We start from the raw sequence: 6,077 nt of genomic DNA on the forward strand, positions 1-6,077 counted from the left end.
CCTGAGGATGGGGGGGTGACCCTGAGGGTGGGGGGCATGATGAAGGTGGGGGTGACCCCAAAAGTGGGGGGTATGATGAAAGTGGGGTGTGATCCCAAGGGTGGGGGGCATGATGAAAGTGAGGTGTGATCCCGAGGGTGGAAGGCATGATGAATGTGGGGGTGACCCTGAGGGTGGGGGGCATGATGAAGGTGGGGGTGGCCCTGAGGGTGGGGGTGTGACCCCGAGGGTGGGGAGCATAATGAAGGTGGGGGTGACCCCGAGGGTGGGGAGCATGATGAAGGTGGGGGTGACCCCGAGGGTGGGGGTGGCAAGGGTGGGGGTCTTGCTCCTGGGCTCACAGCTGCTGGGGTGGGGGCTGCCGTCCTCTCTGCCCACCCCCCACCGGCTGGTGACAGTTCACGTCTGTCTCTGAGCCCCCGACTCCTCTGTGCTTTGGAGTGTCTCAGTGGACAGTGTCTTGGAGTCAGTGAAACAAGAGTGGGGGGGTGCCAGGCAGGCCGGACTGCAAGAGACCCTCCTTCCAGACCAGACGGGAGCCCTGTGTCTGGAGCAGGGAGCAGGAGAGACCCCCAACACCTATGATTTCCCTGGGATAATCCCCTGAGGTTCCTGGGAGGGGTTGAGAGCATATTGTGTTTGGATTAGAAAAAGCTGATTTTCACCTTAAAACATCTAAGTTGCAACCTGAGAAGAGGTTATGTAAGAGAAGGGCCCACTAGAGGGGCCTGGGGTGTTGAGGAAGGGGCTGCGGGTGGCCCCCGGGTGGGAGGAAGCTGCAGGCGGGGTGAGAACTGCTGGAGAGCCTGGGGGTGCAAGAACGTCCCATTGCTCAGCCCCTGGGATGGGGTGTGCCTGGGCGGGAGGCACCCTGCCCAGGCCTGCAGTGGGGCAGAGTCCCCATCCTGTAAGCTGGACTTGAGTTCTGGAGCCCAGAGGCTTGGGGGGAGACTGGTGGCCTCGTGGCCCTGCAGGTGGGCGACCTGAATATGTCCATCAGGACGCTGACCCCAGAAGGGTGCAGGTGGCCCTAACCCCTGACCTCACTCACGCTAGATGCTGGCCCCAGCCTGCGCCCCCCACCTGTCTCTTCCCTGACCTCCGCCAAGACCAGGGGTGGCGGCCCCACCAGCCCCACTGCTGCCTGGCCCACTGCCGGGGTCCAGCCCAGGTGGATCCAGGGAATTTGAAGCGGGGACGGCGTTGGTGAACTGGATACAATAGCTTTAATTAAATATTAATTAGAGATATAAAGAGTAATAGAATAAGGATAGCTCAGCAGGAAAATTCAGTGGAGAAAAGAGGCTAAATAACTTGGTTTACATGGAAAGCTAATAAAATTCCAAGGCAAGGAATTTACGTCACCTACGTAGGCCACAGATGTCCTCCTGTTCTCCCGAAGGAGAGTAGACGCTAAGGCCTCCCTGGTCAGATCTTAGAAGCCCAGGCATAATTAGTAGGCTTGATGAGCCTCCACGCTCCAGATGGGAATTCAGCCAGAAGGTGAGAGAAAGAACGACATGGGGAGACCAAGCTTCAGTGAACAAGGCCCACACTTTATTTTCCAAAGTAGTTTTTATACCTTAAGTTGTGCATAGAGGATAATGGGGGAAGGTCAGCAGTCCTTGATCCTAATAGAAGCCAGGTTTTCTTCCTGCAAACTTACCATATGCAAAAGTTTAGGTGATTTACTTCATCTTCTGGCCAGGGGGCCTGTTAACATTTTATGACCCTTTCTTCAGAAAACTTATTTTTCTCTAAAGGTGATGATTCTAAAGTCAGGCACCACCTTCCAAAAGCATTAGATAAAGTTGCATTCCTATACGGCAAAGGTGTGGTGGACTATAACAAGAAAAGAATTAACTCAGGGGTCCAAGGTTACAAACATTAAAGCTACTACTTACATTCCTATACACCAATTATATTAATCAATATACTCCTAGGGACACAGTAGGTAAGGGATATGGAAACTTAGCAGCAAACATTGGCCCAACAAGTGAAAAACCCTTCACCGATACAATTTCTAATCAATCTTTTAACTGCTCAAAGTAATCTGTATTTAGACAGTTAAGAACATCTCATGCCTCTCACAGTTGGGAGGCTGTGAACAATCACATGTGGCTGGAAGGACCTGTTCAGGCAGGCTAGGGGACTTCCAAAGGAGTTTGTAGGTTGAAACACTCTTGTCATGCCCAGGAACTTTATTAACTGGAGCTGTAAGTTAACTCTTTTTCAGAGAGAGATAGTGGGGGACAGCCCTCCGTAAAGTCAGAGGTGTAGGTGAGAGCACAAAGCAGTAAAGTAGGCAGACTCTGGTTTTGGGGGTAGGTGCTCGAGAATTTCCAGGGGGACTCCTGAGGCTCGATCCTGCCTTTGCGTATGCCGAGCCTCCTTCCTCATGACCTTTTCCACAGGCGGAGTTCCTCACGCTGGCTCCTGGCATCCCACGGCCTGCTGTCCTAGGCTCCAGGCACCTCAGACCCCGCGGGCCAAGAGGATGGGCTGAGTTTCTTCCCGTTCACCAGCGGTGGGGACATCGCCCCTTCTGGGACAGTCACCCTGGTGAATGCACTCGGGACGGCCCTTGCTGACTCCTGCTCCTCCAGAGAGCCTCGGCCCTCCTCGCTGCGGGCCGGTCCATCCTGGCAGGCTTCCAGAGTGGCTCCTGCAGGGGCGTGTGAGAAAGCGGCTGTGGGCATCCCTGGCAGGCCTGTCTCCCCGGGGCCTCTTCCCCCCTCCTCTCCCCCGAGGTGGTCCGGGTGTTCCATGGGGCAGCCGCCGTGGTCAGCCGTGTCCCTTTGTTTCTGGGTAGGGTGAGCAGCAGCCGGCTCCACAGCCCAGGCGTCGGGGCAGTGAGGGAGCGGGGTGGGTGGTCCCAGGGTGGCCGGCTGGCAGCTGCCGGTTCCTCCGCGGGCCCTGGACTCAGAGCCGGAGGGCGGGGCAGGGGTGAGGGGGCCGCCCTGCATGTGACCCACTCCCAGGGTTCACCAGCCCAAGCCCAGAGGGGCTGCCAGCGGTCAGCTGCCCGGCCCTGGGCTGGCGAGGGGGGTGCATCCGTGGTCTCTTGATGGGAGGCCCCCTTCTGCCGGCCCCTGGCCCCCGTTTAGGGCGGAGCTGCGCTCTCAGGCTGCCCTCCCCCCTGGTCCCCGGCGCCGCCCATCCCGCAGGCCCTGTGCCTGCCGCCCAGCGAGAGTGCGGGCAGCCCTGGTGGGCAGAGCCCCATGGGGTTAAACTGCCCCTCGCAGGAGGGAAGAGGACCCCGGGGCCGGGGCACAGCCTCAGCCCTCAGCCCAGAGACAACCACTGGCCCTCGGGCGCAGCTCTGCCGGCCGCGCCACCGCACCTGCTCCCACACTTTGCTGGAATCTTCTTGGAGTCCCATCGACCCCTGGGACCCTGCAGGGGTGAGCAGGAGCTCCCAGACCCTGGCCTCACAGGGGCTTCTGCCGTGACTCCCGAGCCCCGGCAGCCCCTGCCTGTGTCCCCAGCCCCCCTGGGCTCTATGTCCCGTTCTGGGTGCCAGCCCAGATCTGAGCTGGGGCCACAACGATGGCCCCTGGGCCGCCCACCTTGACCCGCTCCTCTTATTCTGATCTGGGTGCTGGGACCCCAGCTGGGGTGCAAGGCAGCCTCCCCTCCTGCCCCCCGGTCTATGGGTATAGGGGCAGGAGAGGGAGTGGGTGGGGAGAGAGTGTTGCCCTGAAAGGTGGGGCCGGCCTGAGCCTTCAGGCGAGGAATGCGGAGGCTGCTGGCGTTTGAGCGGGAGACGCCCCGCCAGCAGCACCGTGGACGCGGGAGGAGGTGAGTAGGACAGAGGGGGCCTCCGGGGCCGCTGGACGCTCCAGGTGATGAGGGCTGTGGCCGCTGGGCCAAGGCCTCTGACGCCGGCAAGGCCAGGCTGTGGGGACCCAGGGTGGCACGACTGTCCCCCATCCAGGCCCTGCAGAGTGGGCACTGGGGCCTGGGCAGCAGCTCTGTCTGCGGGGTGGCCTCCAGTTCCGCCCGCAGGGTCTCTGGCACAGGGCAGACGGCATGCAGAGATGCCCGCCTCTGCAGGGGCCCCTGTGGCCCCTGAACCAGAGCTCCCAAGTCCACAGGGCAGCCCAGGGCTGTGCTACCCGGGGACCCCCGTCCTGCCCTGGAGGTCAGAGACAGGCAGTCTCAGGAGACCGAGAGCCCAGTCACGGGCGGGAGGTTCACAGGGCCTAAGATGGGCTCCTGATGACGGGAGGCCAGGAAGGGGGACACGGGGCTCCTAGCCGTCCTCTGGGACCCTGACCCTGAGGGGCTGTGATGGGGGCGGGGCACTCAGTGAAGGCCTGGGGGGAGTCCGCAGAAGCTGCGAGCGGGCGGATCGGGGTGATGGAGGGTCTCTCTGGCACAGACAGGCCACTCCCCACCCGTCGCTGTGGGGGCTCGGTTTGCTCTGGAGAAAGGAGGCCCAAGTCCCCACTGCCCTGCAAGGCAAGCACCCAGCCCCCAGCCCCCAGTTCCCCAGTCCCCAGCCCCCAAGGTCATCACCCACCCCCAGTCCCCCAGGGCTGTCCACCCATCCCCCATCCCCCAGCCCTCCCCCCACAGCAGCAGGGTCAGGCTTGTGTGTGGCAGTGTCCTCTCCCTGCCCCATCCAGCTCCCCATCCAGGCTACTCGCGGGCATCTCCCCTCCGGGAGGCCCCTCCTGCTCTGACCCTCCTCGCGGCTCCTGATGGCTGACCCCTGAGACGCCCTGATTTTGGCCAGGCCCGCAGTCCACTCCTCCTCTCTGCTGCCGGCCGTGCCGGCAGGACCTGCTGGGGGCCCCTGCCTTTGACAGCAGATGCTGACCACTGTGGCTCTGGGGTCCAGCAGCCTCGCCGTGAACTGGGGGTACAGCCGTTGACCCTGCCTGGCGCCTGGCCCCCTCACCTGGAGCCAACCCCCCAGGACCATCGGTGTCCCCGCAGGTGGGGCCCCAGTGGACTCTCAGGGTCTCTGCTCAGCAGCCTGTCCCCCAGGTCCATCACTGAGCGTCTGGGGTAGGTTTGGAGGAGAGCAAACAGTTGTAGCAACAACAAAGCCTGAGGCCCAGGCGGGTAGGAGAGTGAGGGGTCTGCCCTGAGACCTCCTCACGTGTGGCCCTTAGCGTTCCCCACCCTTGGCCAGAGATGGGGCTCCTCACCCCGGGGGTGCTCAGGGAGGTTTCTCGTTCCCCTGGAGCCACGTGCCGCCTTGCTGCAGGAGGAATGGGCCTCTGAAGTTGGAGCTGGTGATGGCTGTTTACCTGCCCAGCCCTGACCCAGAGGAGCCGGACAGACAGCTGCCTTTTGGCCCAGCGAGGGCCCTGAGAAAGTCAAGGAGCCCCGCAGGCCTGTGCCATGGGGAAGACCAGCCACCCAGCAAACCTGGGCCTCCTGTGCCAGGAGGGCACTGCCCCAGGGCCCCGGGGAAAGAGGGTGGCTGCAGGCGGATGATGCCCCGCCTCCCGACCTTGGGCTGGGCTGTGTGGCTCCGTTGGCAGCGAGGTATGAGGGGCGGCGGTCTGTCAGGTGAGACAAGCCCATACCTGACCCCGTGAGTCCTGGCAGCCGTGCCCTGGAGCCTTCAGGTGGTTTGTCTGGGTGCTGCAGGTGGGGCTCACCAGTGAGGTCGGGGCTGGGAGCACAGTGCTTCCGTCTCTTTTCATCCCCCACTCCCCCCACAGGTACGAGGTACATGGTGCGGGCCCCAGCTCCCCCAAGGAAGGCCCTCCTGGAACCCCGGCTGGGCAGGGAGCAGGGCCCCAGCCTTCTCGCCACCCTTCCAGCTGAGCATCTCTTTTCCTCAGGTGCAGGCTCCCTGAACTCTGTCCCCACCCCCCAAGCCCTGCTGCGTCCGAGGCACATAGGAGAGAAAGTGAGTGTGCCGCCGAGGCCTCTCCAGCAGCTCGCCGGAAAGGCCTGGGAGGGTTCTGAGTGCACGTCTGCACGTCTGCCCTTCTGCCCATCCACCACGATGGGTTAGACCAGGCTGGGGAAGGGCCTGTGGACAGGCAGCCCCAAAGTGCCTGGCCACTGTGGCACCCCCGGCACCCACGTGGCCAAAGACCCCGGGCTGGCTG

Source organism: Bubalus bubalis, chromosome 6 (genome assembly GCF_019923935.1).
Source record: "Bubalus bubalis isolate 160015118507 breed Murrah chromosome 6, NDDB_SH_1, whole genome shotgun sequence".
Lineage (NCBI taxonomy): Eukaryota > Metazoa > Chordata > Mammalia > Artiodactyla > Bovidae > Bubalus > Bubalus bubalis.